Below are 24,020 nucleotides of genomic sequence, written 5' to 3'. Positions count from 1 at the left end.
TACACATCAAATGCATTTTTCCATATTTTTTGGTGTTTCTTTATACTTTTGGGTTAGGTTAGGTCGTATATTTGATACCGAAGTTAGCGAACAAATCCATGTGAGCACTTGTAAACTCTGGTCCAAACTAAAATCCTAGAATTGAATCATCAGAACCCTATATATCAACCTTTTGAGCCTGCCACAAATTTTTAAAGGCGGCCATCTCTAACAAGCTCTTAGGCTTTGCTGTTTCCAGCGTTTCCGTAGTGACACGACACCCAAGCAAGTCGGATAACAAAGTAGCGTGAAGGTACTGATAAAGAGCTCAAGTCAAACAGCTTGCGGGTCATTAGTTTAATTCATTTTGAGTGAAGCAACTTTTGTTATTGTGAAAAGAATGGATGAAAAGGATTTTTGGAAGGAAAAAACAACGGCGATTTGATGATTCGGAGCAGGGTTTGGAGATGTTCAAGCCTAATAAACCCAAGTTTTTGTGTCGATATGTTACAATGGATGAAACATGGATCCATCATTTCACTCCGAATTCCAATCGAAAGTCATTCGAGTGGACTGCGTACGATGAACCCGCACCAAAGCGTGAAAGAGTAAGAGTCGAAATAATTCTTCTTGGCTACCTTATAAAAGGAAGGACCATCAACAGCGACTATTACATAGCGTTATTGGATCTTTTGAAGGACAAAAAGTGGTCGCGTTTAAAGAAAAAACGCTGTTTCACCAAGTCAATGCACCGTACCACAAGTCAGTGAAAGCGATGGACAAAAACCTAATTTCTGTTCATTCATATTGTTTATTTATTGACGTTTCCATTAAGTCAAATTCTATGACAGTTGTAGTCAAGGCAACCAATCTGGTTATCATTTCCTTGTAACAACAATTTATGTCAACGCTTTTGGGATCAAATTTAAATTTTCATGATAAAAGCTTATACGATTGACAACACAATTAGTTTGAGAACTTAACTAGATTGACAACTCAACTAGATTGAAAACTCAACTAGTTTGACAACTCAACTAGTTTGACAACTCGTTAAGACTGACAGAGCGAAAAGCGCTGCTTAATCTGTAAGTCATTTCCGTTTAACAGCTACTTTTATTCCTCAGCAGAAATGAGTGACTTTGTTTAAAATCATTTTTTGCGAAACATCGAAAAAATGAAATGTTGAGTGACTATAATCCAGCCAGTCTCTCGGAAAATTTTCATTTAACGGAATATGACGAAAGAATGTATTTTTATTATATTTTAATATCTTAGCTTTTTCCATAACTAAACCAATTAAATATTCTTACAAATGAAACGATTTTTCTCCTATTTTGAAGCCTAAAATTATACGGGCCTAAATCTACTCGAGCATGTAATCTTTCGGCTAGACACACACGCCTTGTGTGTAAATATTTAAGCGAACATATTTATATACTGTGCGTGTATGTATGCAATTGTAAACAAACCCTTGCGTAAAACAATTTTATTTATCATAATAAATACCGAGCCGAGCACGTGTTGGCATATTTTTGGTTATGTTCCTCTTTTTTTTGCTTTTTTGGTTTTAAGCCTTCCCTGTGGCAATAAAAAACTTCAAAGCGCACTTTAATCTTTTAACATCCGACCTTCTACAGTAAATCAAAAGTGTTTTTATAATTACAACCAAACATTAAATTTTGTAACTACATACATATGAGTGTGTATGGTATGCATGTGAACCAAAAGGGTCAAGCTACTTAACGGAAATTTTGTGCGGTCGCGCAAAAACTTGAAAGGACATTTTTTTTTGCAGTATGAGGTGGAGATTTAAGCATATTTAGTTAAGTTTGGCTGAAACTAAATAACAGTTTTTTAAAGTTGTATTAAGGGATTGCTTACGAGAGAGGGTAAGTTTATATTTGAGTTATACTTTCTTCAAATGAAACAAAATATTAGCACCACAAATACGAACTGACAGGTGGCGCTGTATTCGTAATATCTCTCAGACCCTATTAACTATACGTTCAAATATATTAAGAATAAGTAGTAAGGATATATATTGAAAATTCATTATTTGGAGATGTTAGAATTCTGACTAAAGCGTGATATGTGTCTAAACATGGTTATGTCACATTTAATGACAATTAGAAGAAAGTGATGACAAGTGTTTCCTCTCAATCGATAAGTGATATTTCACTGGTAACAAGTTGACGATGCTAAGAGCGACATTTTATACTAACTTGAATAACAAAAAAGAATTTGACTCGTTTCACTTGCTTGTCAAAAGGTGTTGTCATTAGTTTGACAAAAACTGTCATATGATTTGACATAGTGAAAGTTTTTCAGAAGTAATGAATTGCACTCAAGGCTATTAATTTGTTATAACAAAACGGCGTCACTTACCACACAATGCATTAATTAATGGATTTATTAAGAGAACAATTCGATTAGCCGATAATTTCTCGTTTTGGGTCGGTCGATTGACCACGAAGATCGTGTGATATCACACCGTTAAGACTTTTTCCTCTGGAGATATGTAAAGTCGAAAATCTATACGGACAATTCCATCACATCACGCGTGTCATCTCGCCAGTTACCAGTCGAAATGCTCGAACGAGTCATCGAAAATTGAACTCAACGGATGGACCATCTGAGACGTAGCCGCGGTAAACATTTGAAAGAGATAATCTTCAAAAAATAAATGCCAAAAAATGTTCTTTCGAATGATAATAAACATTCCCCATTAAAATTTAAGTTTCTGTGGTTGTTCTTTAAAAAAGTAAGGAACTGCGAATGTTCACCTCCACGCGTTGCATCCAGAGTAGCACTAAATGACCTGCGGCCGTCCCCACCTTTCGAACTTTTTAATCTTTCGACCTTTTACTGGACTAGTAACTAGATTAGGACTATTAGATGGATTGATTAACTAATTGAACTCTGGTCTATAGTGGACGCATTTTGTCACTTAAGTGAGCAGAGGTGACATCCTGCAAAAATGGCTGATGGTTTAATGCCAAGCCTTTCGCCACCTCATTAAAATCTTGGCAGGCCTGAAGGTATGTTTCCCTCGCGTTAACATTAATTTATAGTATTAGGTGCAGAATGTGATGACTCCATCTTCGAGCTTGTCGGCTCAGGACGCGCTATTTCATAAGAGCATTCGTCCAACTTCCCCTTGGTGTCGCAACGAAGACAAACTTGTGAATATTACTTACCTTTCGAGACGGTGGATACGGGCTCTGGGTAGGGATCTCAAAAATATGAATACAAAAAAAAAATATATAATATAAAAAAAAATACAAATATAGAAGGGTTGGTCGGAACCGATCTCAGTGAAAATACAAAGGCTTCAACTTTAGCTATGGAACACTATCAACTAGGCAAGAAACCGTTCACTGAAAAGGATGTTGGAAAAACTATTGGTAAGGGTGACAGTAGGAGCATGCCGACTGAAACTAAAGTTAGGGCAGAAAGGTGAGGGAGAATCGAGGACTATCCTCGTCCTTCGACTTATTTGTTAGCATAAATTTATAAAAGGAAGGCTGTGGAATTAAAAAAACTTTTGGAATTATCTCAGACATAGGGTTTGGAATAAAAAAATCCATTGAAAAAATGTAATCCCTCCTAAACTTTTTTATTTTGTTACTATGTTTGAAATGTTCGGTCTTATTCCTTAAATTACCACAGGTAAGGATTACCACCTGTTTGGAAATTCTATATTAAAATTTATGTTAAACGTACTTTAGAGTCTGACAACGTTAAAACAAATTTTAAATATGTTTTTTGGAAAAGAGTTGCCACTTAACTAAAAAATTAAATTCAAGGAATAGACCGAACATTTGAAAATTAGTAACAAAATAAAAAAGTTTATGAGGGATTACAGTTTTTCAATGGTTTTTTTATTTCCTTTAAGAGTTGCCACCTTTTAGAAGTTAATTTAATTCCCAAATTATTTAAATCTGGCAATATGAACAATAAAATAAAATTATTAAGGAAAAATGTATGTGGAAGCTATTATCTCCGGAAATAAGCTGCTAGAAACGCTTGTCCGTTGTGATCCCTGAACGCCTAGGTAGAGATACAAAAGACCGTCGTATTTCCACAAAGCGCCTAGAGATAGCCTCATATCTAATGAACAAGAAATCTTCCAACGGAACGGGGTCGTAGAAAGTATGGCAAGTAAAATACTTCAACCTTAGTCTAACCAAAGTTGAACAGTGAAAGAGAAAGTGGCTACATGTTACCACCTCATCTTCCTCGCTGTAACTTTGATACGTTGGGTCCTCCAAATCATTAGGATCACAGCGTGAGTGCTAATAGGACTGTGAACCTTACTAAGAACTAGTAGTTCCATATACCTTTTGTATGCCGCCATGAGTCAGCAAGATTTCAAAACCATACAAGTGCCATTTGGTGTGGCCTATAGATCCAGCCTCCGTGTGCACTACGACCGTAGAACACCTGAACCACCCATCCTAATACGATTTGTGTAAGAGTGCTCTTTCCAGCGAGCTCAGCGGCTTATAAAAACATAAGTAAGGTATATTTTAACCGTTATCTTTATGCGACCACAATGTCACAGTTAAATAGTATATAGTAATGTATGAGATATTTGTCCTCAATTTCAACCATTCATCCACCAAGCAATCTTCATAAATTGGTTTATGGAAAATTTTGTTACAAAAAAAAGTTGTGAATGCGCCTTAGCAACAGCAGCTTTTCCACCGGCGTCTGGAATAACCTCAAAGCGCCAAGGTGCAGCAACAACAATAACAATTGGTATGAATGACTATACTTGACTAACAATGACAGTCCCGCTGCTAAGTGGGACTAGTGCAAACAAAACAGACATTCCTTGAATATTTATGAAAACAGCGTAGAGCGCTGAGAGTTGTGTCAACACAGCTGGAGTTCCGTTCGATATCCGCTCACTGTGCTCAACTAGTTTGCACAAGCAATTGGTTGTTTGGCTGTTGCACAACTGTCACCGGGTTATTGGTATCGCATTGTGGTTTAATAAATTCTCAGAAAATCGCATTTGGGACTCGTAAGAGTTATTTAATAAAGAGATATTTGAAGAAATTGCTCAAATTACAAAACTGCTGAGTAATTCAACCGTTGAAGTGTGATAACGCGAAATAACTCTTGTTGCCAACAAGTGCTACTTTAGACTGAGCACGTAATTGAGAGTAAAGTTCTCTCTCGACGAACAAAGACCAAAATCTACAAGTCGCACATGGTCATTTAACGGCAATAAAGAAGAAGAATGTATTATAATACTAATTTGGTCTTGCTTTAAGAAAGGCCTCTACTGAGCTCAGATACTTTCACTTTGCATCGCTGACTTTTGTGCTAGTTCACATCGAGTCGAAATCTCAACTGAAGATTTCGAGTAATGCGAATAGTTATATTATTCTCATTCCCGCTTCTCATTGCCGCTTAACTTGTATTACTGTCTACAATCTATTAAAAATGGGCCAGCAGAACTACTTATTGCAGTTTCCCCACTAAACTACTTATTTTTCTTCTATTAACACCACAAATTCTCCTTAGTAAACGCTACCTTGAACCCCATATCTTATACAAACACTAGACAAGATTGCCACTGGGGAGAAACCAGTACTTTACGTAACTTAACCGTTATTATTTTAAGTACGCCGAGTGATTGCCTGCTGTCCAACGACAGCAGCTGCAACTTGCACGATATTAGAAAAACAAATGCGCGAAAAAGAAATAAAAGAAATCCAGCTAGAAATGAGAAAATATGTATGAAATGAACTCAAGCATTTCCGCCTATGCGACACTTTAGCGAGCAGACACAATCTGCATGCTTCGCTTCAATTCGCTCGTTTGGCAGTGCGGTGAAGCCGTGGTTGGCATAACGTTAAGCGCCTGAACGTATGCTGCGAATTGCCGCAGAGATCCAAGTAATTCTTTTTCATTTTCTAGCGCATCACTCAATTTGCCCTTAAGTTGTGGCAAATGATAGTCGGCGCTCGGTTTGCATAGGATTTACTTAGGATATTCAACGCTTTTTCGATTTTTCTCCACTCAAGCACACCTCTCTTATACAAGCACCTATAGATTTGTTTAAATATGTGTGTTTGTTTATATGTGTGTGTTGCTGAGCGACATCTAATGCCTGGCAATTTTTTATCCCAGCTTGGCGTTGTCATGAACAACGCACACCACTCACTCCAGAGGATTTAGCCGCTAGCCACGTTTTCGCAGATTTTGCAAACTACTGCTTCAGGTGAGGTTCCGCGTATGGTGGCAGTTGGGCATTGGAAACACAAAACAAAGCCCATAAATATCACAATTGCTAAATCTATAGGTATGTGAATATATTGTATATACATATATATGTTTGTTTAGTGTAGTATCTACGTATAACTTTGAATTGCTTCCTTTCCTTTAGTTATTGAATTATTTTTTCTCTAGAATTGCGTAGAATGTACCCACATAGAGGATATCGAAGCTAAATTAACTAGAAATAATTAATTTATAAGAAACCAATAAAAAAAGAGTTTAAATAATCAACAAAGTGGTTTATGACTACAATCATCAAATATATTTTTTGTGAATGTTTTTAAATGGTCAAATATTTATGTTCACTGAAATAAAAAATTTCAATCATAAGAAACTAGTAATTTTGTATTTTGATTATTTTTGGTTTGTGTCTTGGATAAATATTTGGAATGGTATGCCTAATTGTAGGCAAGAATTACTAATTCATTACTACAGTAAAGGTTCGCATACTCACTACACCGTAAATCTAAAATAAACATATAGGTATGTGTGAGAATTAAAATGAGTCCAGCTTTAATCTTAGCTCAAAATTTAAATATGATTATTCATGCACTTTTCCACAGACAAAATTGTCAATCAACACACTTTAGTTTATTGTGCAAAATAGATAAAATGATTATTAGAATGTCTACAATACACCATAAGCGACGTATTTGACGATATGCGCTCTGTCGATTGGTTTTATTGAATAAGGTGAGTGGCTTTGCTAAGTTGCTATTATAAATGCCCCTAAAAGTAGACAACATCTTGCTCAGAACAACAAATTCCATGAAACCCAATGAAAATTGTATCGAATGGAGATGGTTTTTATATATAGTTCACAGTACTTATTCAGTTCATTAACACTTCTGTTGGATCATTTGATGGGAATAAATAAATTTAAATAACTTCTTAACAATCAATTCAAATATGAGAATTTTGTGTTTGCATTTAAATCAAAGATGGTTTATTCGACTGTAACAGACTTGATAGATTTGTATAAGGCAAGCAATTCAGTCAAAATCGACTAAAACCAGCGTAAGATTACTGGAAATATTGATATCATTTTACAATATTTCGCCATAAGGAACATTAATCTAAATGCTTAGCTTATGGATAATTTTAACCGATCTCGAAAATAATTATTTTTTTCCAAAAATATGCCAAAACTTGTCAATAATAAAGTAACTGGGGAACTGAAAAATTGTATTTGATATTTCATGTACTATTAAAATTTAAATTTCTTTAAAAAAAAAAAACAAATTATTAAAATTGACCATAGAACTTCCTATATAGTCAAATGTCTCATAAAATATTTTTTTTTGTAAAAATTTAATTCACTATCACTCTATTTTTTATAAAATGTTTGGGTAAGGGATGAAAACGACAGAATCGAAAATTTGAACATCTGCTTTAAAGGGTGTTTACAAATAATTTGTACGATCTTGAACCTGTCTTCACATTCTAAGAAGCATTGACATTCACCTACATACTTATATATTATGAGAGCCAACTCAACACAGTTTGGTTTCAGTTATGAGACATGTTGATGCTATACTCGTACCAAAAGGCCTGAACCTTTAGCAAAAGCGACGCCGGTAGAAGAACCGAAACTGAATTACAATCAGTTTGTCAGCAATGAATGGAACTAAGTTGAAGAAACAAAATGATTTTTGCCAAAAAAATGTGTTTCACTACGAAAGAACGCGAACCTTTGAATTGAGCTTGCATTTCTTTCATCTCTCTATTGTGTAGGAAAAAATAGCTTGAGAGGAAAGCCTGCTTTAGAGGCTTCAAAAAATCTATTTTTTTGAGTATTTTTTTGAAAGGGAAAAAAATAATTGATTAAAGCGAAATTTCTGGGGTTTATTGTTATATATTTAAACATCATTCACAAAGTTTTTGGATACGAAATTTTTGATATTCTGTTTTTGGGAAGCAATTGCCCGTTGCATCTCGCTTGTGCATTTGTCGGACGGCGGGCAGGATGCAGGTCGCAATTTCTATCGGAAACAAAAAATTCAAAAAGATTCATATTTTTAATTAATTTATCTTTTAGTTAAACTAAATAAATTCCAAAAAAAGTGTAAAATTTTACAAATTTTTGAAAAGTTGAAAAAAGCGGGAATCGTAAAAATGAAAAACCGAGAAATCGCGTGTCAAAGTTTTCGCTTTTTGCCCAAGCGCTCATATACATATCTGCTTGATGCTCGGTCATTATTTCCCTATAACTTTGGGGACATAAAAAATCGAATTTTTGAAGCTTCTAAAGCAGACTCCCCCTTAAGGGGTTACAATGGTTTACGGATTTCAAAAAATCAATATTTTTTATTAAATTCTATAACACAACACCTCTAGAATATTGTTCTAAATTTTCAGATTTGCGAGTAAAAGTTTCGGAGATACAGCCTTGAGAACTTATGCGCTCGAAGCTAGCTGGACGAACTGCGACGTCTTTAAGCTCGTTTTGTTTGAAACTGGGTTTTTTTTAGTCCGTTGGCAAAATTTTTCGAGAACTACTTAACCGATCTTCATGAAATTTTACACATATCTCTAAGTTACAATTCTTAAAGACTTGGACGAAGCATTTTATTTCAATTACAACTATTTGAAAGAAAAATAAAAGTTTTACAAAATATAAATTTTTTGTCCAAGCGCTAAGTTAAGGTTTCAAGTAAAACAGGTATTTTTTACACTTTAGATGATCCTGTAAGGAGTCATCCGGCTAACGCGGGGGCATATTTTTTTCCGAGGGATCAACGGGAATGGCGTCTCAATGGCCGAATATAAAGTGTTTTTTCCGAAAATTTCAAATTTTCATATTTCTTTTTTTATATGAGGAAAAAAGTTTATTTTTTACCCGAAGAAAGCCATTTAACCCCTTAAATGGCAATAATATGACTAATAACTTTATTTTGAACACTTTTATCAATTTGGCAAAAAAAAAGTGTTCCCAATGCTAAAGAAATGTCATTTGGAAACAAATGGAAGCTTTTTTTCAAAACATTTTATACAACCAACGACAATTTTAATTAGTTATTTGGATGCATACTCATATCAGGGTCAAAAAGTGTTTTCAAGGAAACCGCAAATGGGTTAAAAAACATTTCTTTCAGAGGTTTCTATTTCTTAATAAGAAATGTTAAGAAAACATAACTCAATTCTGGGTATCCACAATGTACTTTACTTTCTTTAACCTTCTACTACGCTTAGCTTCACAGCCAAAATTTCCTTTCAGAGCTTTGATGTTTCTGCCATAGAACCAAACATTGTTTAGTGTACAATTGTTTACCATAAAAATCACTAACAAAAAATTAATTTTTTCTCCTAAAGATACACATTAACTTAATTAATTTAACTGATATTTTCGTACAAAAACGCATGCTTTTCGGGTAAGCTTTTCAGGTAAACAGTTGAATACATAAATGACCGAGTGCTAGTTACACCAGTTGCACCCTCAGGAAGTATGAACACACTGGAAATTCATCAAGAGCACTACGAATGTGTGTAACAAGCTCACACACACATACGAATGAAATATTTGTGCACACATACACATATACAGAGTGTGAAATTTCACAAGCGAATATTGTTGAAATGAAGAAGCAACAAAAACGCTGAAAAGGCCGAGTGGGAAAATGTGTCGGGCGGTTTGGTGCTTTGAGCTTGATTTACACACACACATACAAAGCTGAGCATATTGCTTAAAGAGGTAGGTAGGTATACATACATAAAATTAATTAAGTTGGCCAATTATTACTTACATACCTAAATGGAGAATGCCAGCAGCTCGAGCTCGACACACATACCCACATACGATGCGAATTGCAACAAAACGGAGATCAGACACTGAAATGAAGAAAGTGAAGAGAATAAAATATATGAATACACTTACAAAAAAAAATGAGATATTATGCATACACATACATATAGAAGGCTGCAAATAACAGTGCCAACAGCTGTGCTCATAAGCTCAAAAGCTAAGTGAATTAAAGCGAAACAAGCCATTTAACAGTGTGCGTTTGTGTTTTTATTTGCATAGATGCTGCTTTAGTGCTCCAATGTTTATATATTGTACTTTCTTGCTGAAACTGATAAATAAGCGTTGCCACCTGTTCGTAAATTACGCTGTCGTCTGCACTAATAAGCCAATTGCGCAGTTAATGTCATAAAAGCAACATAAATCGCCTGCTATTTTTTGCTTCTAATTAAGTCTTTTAAGTTTGAGCTTTGTTTCGCAGATGTTGACATGTGAGTCCTTTTATGCTCAGTATGTACCGTTATTTATCAGCATAATTTTGACTTTTCTTTGCATTTGCATTAAGAGTTGAGTTTTTGAAACGAAAGAGTAATTTATTTATATTTCGGCTTTAAGTAGTTTTTAACAGTACTGTTATCGGGGTTATCTTCCGATTTCATCCATTTTTACACAGACAGTAGAAATTTTCATAAGATTTGGTTTCAGCAATTTTGGCTATTGCAGCTTCAGTGGTTTAGGAGATGTGTTCTTTAAACTTATTAGAGGGAAGAGCCACGCCCACTTTTACAACAAGTTTTGCTCACAAAACGCCATTAACCGAATGAGTGATACGTACACTGTAGCAACTGGTTGCAAGTATCTAGAAATGGTATTGAACGGTCACTTTAATCAGTTTATTACCCCTGAAGGGAACTATGTTGAATAAAAAAGACGAATTTTGCCAAAACACATGTTTACTTTGTTAGGCCGGGGACCTGTTATTTTATAGCGTCAATCGTCTCGCACTTATCTGCCCAGACAACCCCACAAAAAGCCGACAAAAAATAGTTCACTGGTGTTAAATGTTTTGGAGGCCATTCCGAAGGCTGTTGACACAAGATAATGTTCCTACCTAAAGTTTCCTTCAATAATTTGATTATTTAATTGGTTGTGTGGCATATAGCGCCGTATTGTTGAAGATAAAGGGTAACAACTTCCCCCCAATTCAGGCACGGAGGGGTCATTAACCATGACTTATAGGATTACCCCTTGACTGTAACATTATAGTTTGCTTAATTTTTGAAGCAATATGAACCAATGTTATCCTCTGTTCATAAATCGAGGAACAGCTGCCAAAAAGACTAACTTCGAAAATAGTATTGTCTCATTGAAAACGGTTTACGGGTTTCAAATAAAAAAAAATTTTCTTACTAAATTCTACAACACCTCTAGAATACTATCCTAAATTTTCAAGTCGATCGTAGTAAATGAATGAAGAAATATACATATTTCTCGAAAACTACTCAACCGATCTTCATGAAAATTTTCACAGGTTTTTGGGGTACAATTCTTAAAGACTTGAACAAAGGATTATTTTTCGATTATAACATTAAAAATAATTCACGAAATTTTCATTTCTTTTTTGGAAAAATGTCTGTCCAAAATTATGTTTTCAGCTTTTATCCTTCATCTAAGTTATATGTTAATGTTTTATATACGTATTTTTTCACTTTAGGTGAACCTGTGAGGGGTTATTCTATCAACGCAGGCGCAATGCCCGAGTTTAAAATATTTGTTTCCAAAATTTTCAGAATTTCCTTGTTAATTATGTATGTTTGTAACAAGAAAAAATTCTTATAAATTATTTAATTTTTATAAGAGAAAAAGTTGTTGAAAAAAGGCTGTTTTTACTCGAAGTATCTCCTTAATGACGACAACATTGAGAAACTTAAAAAAACGTGCTGAAAATCGTCGTGTTGGCATCAGAGAGTTATCAGAAGATCTCAACCTATCCTATGAACCAGCTTAGCTATTTTAGTTAATATTTTGGGCATGAAGCATGTTAATGCTAGCCTCATACCAAAGACACCCAAAATCTACCATGATTTTGCACGACTTTTTGGCCAAACAGCTAGCGATAGTTCTCACTCAACCACCGTATTCAGTAGATTTTGCTTTCTTTGACATTGACCTGCTTTCGAAACTGTAAGAGCCGCTTCAGGGAACGCGCCATGAGTCTATTGGCCTAATATATAAATATTACAGGACAAAAAAGATATAATACATATTTATTTCTCAGAGTTTATTTACTTATTATTGCTAATTATATGTATATGGTTTTGGTGGATCTCTAGAAGATTAGCTTGAATTAATATCACATTTACTGGGTTAAGCAACTCTTTTTAAATAAAATTTCATATACCATCTGTTTAATCCGCACAGCACAAATACATACAAACATACATACCCAACATAATACATTCTCATTTTAATTTTAAACGCTGAATTTCCATCTTTTAATTTTTCCCGCTGAAAATTCTCTTTGTGCTCGTAGGCATGTGGTATCTAAAAACTTTTTTCTCTCAACCATTTAAAGCAGCAACAAATTCGCGGATTAAATTACGCATATGTGGAAAAAATATCATAAATCATCCTGGCAATTAGCAAGTGAATATCTTTCGCTTTCAAAATTTTATTTTATGTTTTTAATCCCCGAGCGGTTTTTAGGTCTATTACCACTTCTACGGTTTTCTCTTTTGGCAATTGTTTTGCATAATTAGCTGACGAAGCTCAAGCCAAACAAGTAGGCGATTATGTATGTGTACTGTTTTGTGTTCGTTTGTGTATTTGCGTAGATACAGATGAGTGTATCAGAAATAATGAACAAATGCTCGATGGTTGCGAGCGCGTATGCACCCTTTTTGACAATTTTTTTTTTCAAATATTTTTTGTGTGCTTAATTACCATTGACCCTCAAATTAGCAATTTCATTTTTTTTATGATGGATTAACGCATTAAGTCTGATAGATTCTAGAATTAGGTTAATTCAAGTTTCTCATAATATGTGGTGGGTTATTAAAAACAATTACATACGTTGATATGTATACTACGCGATTTAGAAATCTTAGTGTTGCAATGCAACAACTCGCAACTTTACCGTAAAATTTGGCATTTTTGATGCTATTTGCGTTGTTTACAGTGATTTAAAATACTCATCTCGACGAAAAAGTGGAATTAGATCGCGAACATTTTCGCGCGATTATTTTCCACAACTTTCGACAAAGATTATTTCAATTTTGACGATCAAACTCCATCCCAGACCAGCGTTTGTTAATGGTATGATGAATTCAATTATGGTCGTAGATCATGCCAAGAAGCATGTGAAGCTTGTCCAAAATCAGTTTTTGTTCCGGAAACTATTGATGCTGTTCGCAAACTGATATTGCAATATTGTCACACGTCGACAGCTATATTCATTAGTAGGGCCAATATATAGTACATATACTCAATATTGAATGAACATTTGACTGTAAAAAAAAAAATTTTCTCACGGTGAATCCCACACAAGTTGTTTGAAAGAAATGTTAAAAGATATATAGATAGATAACTTAGAGGTAAGAATTGTTAATGGCGACAGTCATAGGGCCATGATAACCGACTATTTGATGGCTGAAATTGAACCTCGTGATTTCGGTGATATTTGGTTTCAAGAAGACGGCGCCACTTTCCGCACTTGGCATCAATCAGTGGATTTATTGAGAGAACATTTCGGTGAACAGGTAATTTCACGTTTTGGGCACCGTGATCGTGTGATATCACGCCGATAGACTTTTTTCTATGAGGATGTCGGACAATCCCGCTTCGATTCATGCTTTCGAGCTAAGAATCACGCTTGTAATTCGCCAGTAACCAGTCGAAATGCTCGAACGAGTCATCGAAATTGAACTCAATGGATACATCATCTAACACGTAGGCGCGGCAAGAGGAAGTCTTCAAAAAATAAAAGCCAACAAAATTTCTTTCGAATGGTAATAAGCATTCCACACTAAATTTGAAATTTCTGTGTCTTTTCTTTAAAAAAAATAGGGAATTTCGAAATGGTTTCAATTTAAGGGTTTCAAAAAATCGAATTGTTGCAAAACCTCTAGAATACTGTACTACATTTTTAAGTTAATCCGAGTAATAGTTTCGGAGATACAGCCCTGAGAACTTGTGCGCTTGAGGCTAGCTAGGCTAAGTGCGCCGTCTTTAGATTCGTTTTTTTTCGAGAAATACCCAGCCGATCATCATAAAGATTTACACAGGTCTTTGAGATACAATTCTTAAAGGCTTGGACAAAAGAATTTTTGTTTTTTCGATTACAACTACTTAAAAACAGAAATGTCGCGAAATTTTCATTTTTTTTTTGAAAGGGTATTGGGCATATTGAGCTGGATATCAACCTGGGAAATAACGGACACCCTAAAGTACTATACATTCTAAATGTACATACATATAAATTGCATGTGTTAATTATACGAAAATGAACACATTCCTATATATATAATTGTTATTGTATACCCAAAAATGTAAGCTGAAACCGTTTATATTTCACATTTCCAAAATTTAATAATGGCCTTGATATGTTTCTTGGGTTTTAAGCTCATTACCGTTGTCAAACATACAGCAAAGTATAAACAATGCACATACATATGTATATGTGGCATATAATAAGACTTGAAGCGGAGAATTTGTTTGAAAAGAGGATTAAGAAGCTGTTTAACTGTAACCTCTTTGAAATTTACATTAGATGGCAATATGAATGATTATAAGAAGCTACATGAGCTTAGTCTTCAGCAGTTTCCAAATTTTTAAATTTATGGGATTCAGAAAAGGGGAACAAAAATAAATGTATTCCGGAAAAATTTAGTTTTTAAGTCAGGTTAGGTCGTAAGGTTGACCCTCGCAACAAGGGGAACGCAGGATGTCTATTGGTCTCACCCTGTATTTGTTGAATAAATTTTTGCATATTTTGCGTATCGTTAAAGTTTCCGGAATAATAGAGATGAAAAGCAAGAAAATCTTTGCACAAGAACGCTGACCAACAACAGTACAACTAAAATTACTCCGTTTAATAATATGATATGCACATGTGCATGAATAGTTCCGTTATCACTAGGCGGTGGTATTCCTGGTAAATTGAAACCACTGCATAAAAATATTGCTGTATTTATCCAATAAAGTACATATATACATGTGTGCACACATATGCAAAAAATATAAAATAGTTTCCGAATTCTGGCAAGGCCACGCCGAGACAGCCAAGAAACTACTGAATATATAGTAAGTAGATACTATATATAACAAAATATATAATCTATATATAAAAGTATGTATGAAAGCAGCAGTAGTGTTATATATAGTATATAAAAGCTAATCCATGTGTTCTTCCATTAAAATGAATTCTGTGGCAGTTGGTTTGGCGATTTTGCACATGAGGAAAAGTTTCCGACGGCTTCAAATTTGTTTGAAAACTGCAACCACAATTTTGGTTTAAAAATCCTTTTATTTAAATGCCACATACATATATCTAGTATATAAAATTGTTTTTGCAATATAGTACATGAAGTTGTTGTTGCAGTATGTTTGTTTTGAATTTAGCCAGAAAATCTTGTATGCAATTTTTATCGTTGGTTCTTGTTGAAAATTAGAAGAATTAGGAAAAGGAAGAAAAGATTTCGGTAGTACTAAAGAAAAGTATATTAGGACAGATCAGCTTAAATTTATGCACACATATTAGAGCTAGCGGTAAACTCACTGCAAAAACTCAATTTGGTTAACTAAATCATTTTGAGCTTACCGAAGGTGAACGGACTATATTTGCATTATACTATTATTTACTGCAATATAAGGAAATATTCAGAAATCTTAGTGGAGTCAATAACCATTAGCGACGTCATTCACACTTCGTGAGGTCAATAACCTTTTCTGATGTTAATGATACCTTAGCAAGGTTACTAATTTTTCCTCAGATCAAAGTTTTTTAAGTGAGGTCATTCAATCTTCTTGAAGACAATATCCCTCAGAGTGGTCACTCTCCCTTTCTGAGGTCTATAACCCTTTAGCAAGGTTACTCACTCTCCTGAGGTCAATAAATCTTTAGCGACGTCATTTCCCCTAACGAGGACACTCAATCTTCGTAGAGTCAATAAAGTTAACAAATTATTATCAAAGTCACTCATTTCTCCTGAGATCAATAACCCTTTCGCTAGGTTACTTAACCTTAGCGAATTCAATAAATTTAGAGAGGTTAACCTTGTTGTTGTTTATAAATCTTTAGTGCGATTATTAACCCTTAGCAAAAACACTCAACATTCATGGGGTAAATAACACTTTATTGAAACTTTCCGAGGTCAATAATCTTCCCCTAAGGTTAATAAATCAGAGAGATCACTTAACCTTCTTGAGAACAAGTATCATTTAGTGAGGTCAGTCATCCTTCCCGTGGTCAATAACCCTTTAGTCAGGTCACTCAACCTTGTTGAGGTCAACATCCTTTAGCGATGACCGTAACGCTTAGCCAGATCACTCAACCTTACCGAGGAGCAACTTAGCCTCATCTAAATAACTGATAGAAATCGGACTATAACTTCTCAAGATGCAAGATGCCGAATATGAGGACCTTAGGGCTTATGGATGACCTTATACTGGAAACATAGCATAATTTGTAAGGGTTCGAATGAAATTTAAAAGTTAGACTTACGTCTTTTTCTAATTATTTTGTAGCGTGAGGCTGAAAATATGACTCTAGCCTAGATCTCTATATTTCAGTCCTATGACATCTGTTTGTATGGTTGCTTGAAAATCAAAGTGTGTTCAAGCGATCCTCCAGAATTAAAGAGTTCTAAGAACACATTCGTAAGGAAATTTTGAAACTTGAAAAATGGCGACTGATTGATTGATACTTATGTGGGTTTCAGATAAAATTTACCCGATTTTATCATTATTGCAGCACGAATAATTATTACCAGAAAAAGATACTCTATGAGTTTCGTTTGAAGAGTGTCTTTGTATATCTTTACTATGTATACACAATTACTACTCACAATTTGGCCGATAAACACGATATAAAGTCAAAACTATTACATTAGGTATTTCGGAACTATTGCCCTGATTCTAGCATAGGCTATGGTTCACATATTCGGTACTTATCGTCCGATTTCTATAATTTTTGGTTAAAAAGGTAGTATTTGTATAAAGTTTTGTATACGGTTTAATATTTGTTTACCGTTCACTATTGTGAAAGAAGAATTTTCCAAGAAACGGTAATTTAATTCCGAAATTTTAATAGCTAGATCCATAAAAATAGTTGCCGCACCCAGTACTTAAACAAACATTATCAATTAATTTCATGAAGGTCAATAAATTGTACAGAACAAAAGCTATTTAACGATCAAAACAAAATTATCAAAGCGATCGAAGTAAATTAAAAAATTCACATTAAAAATGTAATGCGAAATTATTCGCAGTTTTTTTTCTACCGAAAAATAGAAAAATACTAAAAGCTATAGAACTCAATGTACTCGTCATTCAGCAAACAAAGAGTGAAAAGTCGCTGAATTTATGAATTAACATTGTTTGCTGTACGGCATGAAAATCCATTCGAAAACGGCAAAAAGCGCAAATAACGGTACAGAGGCGCAAATAAATTCAATTGACAACTTAATTGCTTCATTGCTTACATGGAAAATTACAATACTTTGTTTGTAAGCAATAATGAAAATGGAATAAAAAGCGCAAAAGAGCAAGAAATCAGCACCAACTTACGAAAACAGAAATGCTTTTAGGCAACAATGTGTGGGATATATGGGGCAAATAAACATTGGCTTTGCTGATTTCATTCTTCTCTCTCCAAAATGTAGTACACAAAATTACGCTGCAAGCGTTAGCCCTCGGCATTGTACAAGATTTTTGACAAATTGAAGTCAATTCAGAGAGAGAGAGAGAGAGTTGCTGGGAACAAAAAAAAATGAAAAAGAAAAAAACGCAAAAGAGAAAAAAGAAAGAAGAAACTTGACTTCGAGTGTATGGAAGCTAGAATACCCTTCATAGTTGCATTATTTTGTATAGGAATCGCGAAACATGTAACCAAGTAGAGGTACTTTTTTCAATAGCCTTTCCTGACAGATCACATATGAGTCATGTCAAGCTGTTATGTTATTTCTGTTCAGTATTGTTTGGCATTTCTTCATGGTAGGACTTCCGCCTCAACAACTTTTACAAATCGTTCAACTTTACTCCGAAAATCCACGTTCTGTGTTTCGCGTGTTTCGCTCAACTTATGATCAATATAATCGGTCTACTGGGCGTACTATTCGTATTACCATCACTCATCTTGAGACCCACCATTCATTATTGAATAATTTTCCACCGAATAGATCACGTCCAGGCAGCAGTGAAGAAAATATAGCTGCCGTAGTTGAGAGTGTATACGAAAACCATGGAGAGTCGATTCGTTGTCGTTCGCAGCAATTACTGACGTATGGAATGACGCAGCGCATTTTACGACGAGATCTTAAAATGAAAGCGTAGATAATACAGCTTGTGCCGGACTTGAAACCACTCGACCTTCTCAAATGAGATCGCTACGCTCTATTTTTGAAAAGTTCCAAGAAGATTCGACCTTTTCAAGCCAAATTTTGTTCAGCGATAAGTCTCGTTTCAAACTTTATAGGTATGTAAACAAGCATAATTGGCGCATTTGATCTAGAAAAATCAACGGTTTGGTGTGGACTCTGGACCGGTGAAATCATCGGTCCACATTTCTATGAAACTGATGCCGGTGAGAACGTAACCGTCAATGGTGACCGTTATCGCGACATGAAAACCGATTATTTCATGACTGAAATTGAAGCTCGTGATCCCGGTGACATTTGGTTTCAACAAGACGGCGCCACTTCCCATGCATGACATCAATCAACACATTTATTTAGAGAACACTTCGGTGAGCAGATAATTTCACGTTTTGGTCCAATCGATTGGCCACCGAGATCGTGTTACATCACACCGATAGGTTTTTTAGTGTGGGGATATGTGCAAGGTCTATGCGAACATTTGAGGTCTCGTAGCAAAACATCCAGAGTATCCTTCGCCAGTTACCAGTCGAAAAGCGTGAACGAGTCAAGGAAATTGGACTCACGGATGGACAATCTGGGACGTAGCCACGGCCAACATTTGAAAGAGATAATCTTCAAAAATAAATGCCAAAGAATGTTCTTTCGAATAATAATAAACATTCCCCACAAAATTTGAAGTGTCCGTGTGTTTTCTTTAAAAAGTAGGGAACCTGGGAATGGATCGCCCTTTATAACTTAATTTGAAAACTTAGATCCTGTTTAGGGTATAAAGATTATGAAAATCGGCAATTGCAGTTTTGCTTAGCGATGCTTTCAAGCGATAAGACTCGCGGCGGACCAAAACGGGAAATAATTTATCAAAATAAGAATTGGACGATAAAGCAAAATAAACGAACTGAACAAGAAGGAACTCAGCGGGGTTTGTAGATGGCACGCAGGTGGAAGAAAAAAATGACAGACGGAAATAAATATTAATAAATTAAAAACAATAACAAAAAGCTAACGAAATGAAAGTGAGTTTGAAAAATGATGGAATTGTAGGGAAAAACAAAGAAATATAGAGAAAAAAATAAAAAGGAAAAAGGTAAATAAAAAAAAACAATAGAAAAGAAGGGGAAAAATATAAAGAAAAAAGAAAACAATGAAAAAAAGCTGAGAAAATTGGCAACACCGAAGTCAGCTCACTCAGGTGTGCGTCGAGAAGGAAGCTGTGTGGGAGTCAAAGTGTGTAGGTTGTAAAAATTTGTTTATTCTGTTTTTTGTTTTTGCTTATATTTTTGTTTTTGCTTACCTTTTTATTTTTGTTTACCTTCTTGTTTTTCTTTACCTTTTTGTTTTTGTTTTTCTATTTATTTTTGCTTTGTTTTGCTTTTTCCCATTTATTACCATTTTTATTTGTATGTAGGTGGCCTACCGAGTTACTAAGTGATGCGTGTAAACATCTAATTAACAGTTTTTTTGCACTAATTGTTGCTGATGTTTTTTTGTTTTTTTTTTTGTTTTTGACTAGCCTGTACTGCGGTCTGTTAGCAGGCAAATGTTGTGGTAACAATTGGCTAGTAAAAGTCATTAATTACTTAATTAATTATTATTCGTCCGAGTTCGGTGGCAATGTGGCATGCGTGTCACGAAATATTTGCATGCAAATGACTGCGCTATCAAGCGAAATACCTAATGATTGGCGATGGTGTTGTTGATAGCAAAAAGTTGTAATTTTTCATAAACGAAATTAATTATTTATAATAAATGATACTAGTTACTGGTAATTAACATTTGACGCACGCTAAGCTGATTACATTAAAGCTGTATGATTTTGAAAAAAATTAATACGAATTTATTGGTACTTTTACTGTAACTACATATAACACATTAGTTAAAGCGAAATTTTACTCACATAACCTCCAACTCGCTTCGAAAAAAAAACAGGGCAAATACTGCTAACAAATAATCAAAATAAGTGTGCAATTAACTATGGATATTCTTACGAAACCAAAAGCAAAAGCAGGATATTCTTAGAAATCTAACCTTCTGGGTACAAATCCAGCACGCCGCAGAAAAGTCAACGATCACCACCTAACTTAGCAGACTAATAGCCAACATAGAAGGCCCAGCCAACAAAAGAGAAAGCTCCTATTGTCGAAAGCAGGGACCGTAACTCTTATGACTTTTATCAAAAAAATCAAAAAATAAGAATTATTTTTGATTTTTATATATTTAGATCAAAATAAAAATTATTTTTGATTTTTATATATTTAGATCAAAAATAAGAGTTATTTTTGATTTTAATTTTTTTTTTATCAATAATAAAAATCAATTCAAAATTTTTATTTATTTATTTATGCCGTATGTATTACAATATGCTGCATCATTCCAATTTTTATATATGAATATATGCGACTTGTCCATTATCAAACGTCCAATAAACTCTTACGTAAATATATTCACGGTAGCAATGCTTTAATTAAAACAGTATTCAGAAGAAGCAAATTTAGGCGTAGTGATAAAGAAGAAACTGACAATTAAAATATAGAAAATTATGAAAATATCATTGATAATGTATCAGCTATAAAACGTGAATAGAGCGAAATAAAAAAATTCTGAAATTCTTAGCTTACGTAAAGCTTAAAAAGTAATGGCTACTACTGCGAGAGTCTTATAAGTTTTGGCTGCCATTCAAGTCAGTGTTAAGATGTTTTTTCAGGTGTTCAATTTTACCATCATAATCGATTCTAAATGTTCCTCAGATAAATTATATCTCAAATCTCCCAATATCAATCTGAGTGCCGAAAATGACCTTTCTACACTGACTTGAGTGGCAGGTACAGAATGAACAACTAAAGCTAATTTTCGAAGCCATGGATACGCAAATTTTGAATTGATTTTTATTATTGATTTAAAAATATAAAAATCAAAAATAATTCTTATTTTTTGATCTAAAAAAATAAAAATCAAAAATAACTTTTATTTTTGATCTAAAAAAATAAAAATCAAAAATAACTTTTATTTTTGATCTAAATATATAAAAATCAAAATTTAAAAATCATACAATATTTCGCATATAGTTCACCTAAAAATCATGATGGTGTAATCAAAACTTTTCTACGATGTTCCTTTATGTATGATTTTTTTCATTAAAAATTGTAAAATAACTCTTATTTCCGGTCCCTGGTCGAAAGCAATCAGCGTCCTATTATACGGATCTCAGATCTCTGCAGATGTCCTTAAAAAGGAAAAGGTGTAAGGTAGTCAGCCTACCAAGCAGAGTCAGTTGATGTGTTATAAGTACGTTATAATAATCTTTATATTTAGTCAATGGGGGCTCAGAACTATTGACCCGATTATAACTATTTTCAGCATTAACACGGAAAGCTATCATAAAAAACGATCCCTGTATTTGATATACATATATATATATTATATTATATAAAGTCAACTGGAAGTTTGAACATTTTTTGACAAAGAGCACATCAAAAAAGATTATCTTTGCACTTCAATATACCCCACAGAGTGGCCGATATTTTCGGTAAAAAGTCAGCCATATTGTACATATATCGATGGTTTTTGGTTAATTTATAGTGGATCTTGATAGTGCCCTTTGTGTAAAGTTTTATTCCGATGTCTTCAAGTGCAAGATGTATATAACGGGTGATTTTTTTGAGGTTAGGATTTTCATGCATTAGTATTTGACAGATCACGTGGGATTTCAGACATGGTGTCAAAGAGAAAGATGCTCAGTATGCTTTGACATTTCATCATGAATAGACTTACTAACGAGCAACGCTTGCAAATCATTGAATTTTATTACCAAAATCAGTGTTCGGTTCGAAATGTGAAAATCCGCTTTTTTATCGACAAATTTTGTTCAGCGATGAGGCTCATTTCTGGTTGAATGGCTACGTAAATAAGCAAAATTGCCGCATTTGGGGTGAAGAGCAACCAGAAGCCGTTCAAGAACTGCCCATGCATCCCGAAAAATGCACTGTTTGGTGTGGTTTGTACGCTGGTGGAATCATTGGACCGTATTTTTTCAAAGATGCTGTTGGACGCAACGTTACGGTGAATGGCGATCGCTATCGTTCGATGCTAACAAACTTTTTGTTGCCAAAAATGGAAGAACTGAACTTGGTTGACATGTGGTTTCAACAAGATGGCGCTACATGCCACACAGCTCGCGATTCTATGGCCATTTTGAGGGAAAACTTCGGACAACAATTCATCTCAAGAAATGGACCCGTAAGTTGGCCACCAAGATCATGCGATTTAACGCCTTTAGACTATTTTTTGTGGGGCTACGTCAAGTCTAAAGTCTACAGAAATAAGCCAGCAACTATTCCAGCTTTGGAAGACAACATTTCCGAAGAAATTCGGGCTATTCCGGCCGAAATGCTCGAAAAAGTTGCCCAAAATTGGACTTTCCGAATGGACCACCTAAGACGCAGCCGCGGTCAACATTTAAATGAAATTATCTTCAAAAAGTAAATGTCATGAACCAATCTAACGTTTCAAATAAAGAACCGATGAGATTTTGCAAATTTTATGCGTTTTTTTTTTAAAAAAAGTTATCAAGCTCTTAAAAAATCACCCTTTACATATACGAGTACTGCTATTAGGTGCTTAAGTTATTGATGATGGATTTTGATATATCCAAAACGTGATAAACTGAACTAAAAGGTATTGCGTTTCCACATTAGATACTTTGTTTATGTGTCATATACTTTTGGAAGTGGTTATACGAGTACACCAAATATGGTTGAATTTGATTGAGTTGTTCTTGAGGCAAGGGATTTATCCTAAAAACTTAAAAATCGATTTTATATCTCCATGGAAGCTTGATTTTTCTATTGTAAATTGGCTTAATTAAATCAAGTGAGATGGATTTTATTCATACATATTAGCCAAGAGCTGTTTAAAATGTTATCGGAAAAACGATATAAGGGCGCTATGGCGTATGAGTGATATTTTTTTACAGTGGCGTAAACGGTCGGAACTTATTTTGGACCTTTGAGATGGTTTGTCACATATTAAAAAAAAAAATTAATGCAATATAATTGACAAAATAAGAGAAGTATTGAAAAACACTTTTTATCAGAAGAGAAAGTTTTAATTTTTGAAGACCTTTTCCTCCCGATAGAAATAATGTTGTCAACTGAACATATTTACTTATAATAGTCAAGTTTATACATCCAGCTACTAGTCCCACTAGTTTGAAGGACACCAAACTTATATTTATTCAGCCTTACTAACAATTTTGTGAACAAATTTCACCGATTCGCGAGAAAAAAATCCGTTTACGATTAGGGCATTACTGGCATTCACGCGAAACTTACCTTATCGGCTGATTATTTTTACAGAATAATCGAAATCAAAACCAATGATAATGGACCATTATAACTAATTTATACTTTAAATTGGCTTTT

At 34.3% G+C, this 24,020-nt stretch overlaps 1 protein-coding gene across 2 annotated transcripts in view; it reads right to left on the bottom strand.

Moving 5' to 3' along the window:
- The window catches only part of LOC105229117 (G-protein coupled receptor dmsr-1), a 283,338-nt gene that overhangs the window by 244,457 nt on the left and 14,861 nt on the right, over window positions 1-24,020 (bottom strand). The window contains exon 3 of one of the 2 annotated variants that reach the window (XM_049453470.1): window positions 10,018-10,098. The exons of the other annotated variant lie outside the window; for it this stretch is intronic. The gene's annotated coding sequence lies outside the window, so the exon portion shown is untranslated. The remainder of the gene's footprint in view (window positions 1-10,017; window positions 10,099-24,020) is intronic. 2 annotated transcript variants of the gene reach the window in all.

The sequence above is a fragment of the Bactrocera dorsalis genome, chromosome 3 (genome assembly GCF_023373825.1).
Source record: "Bactrocera dorsalis isolate Fly_Bdor chromosome 3, ASM2337382v1, whole genome shotgun sequence".
Classification (NCBI taxonomy): domain Eukaryota; kingdom Metazoa; phylum Arthropoda; class Insecta; order Diptera; family Tephritidae; genus Bactrocera; species Bactrocera dorsalis.
This window is presented reverse-complemented; position numbering and strand designations above follow the sequence as displayed.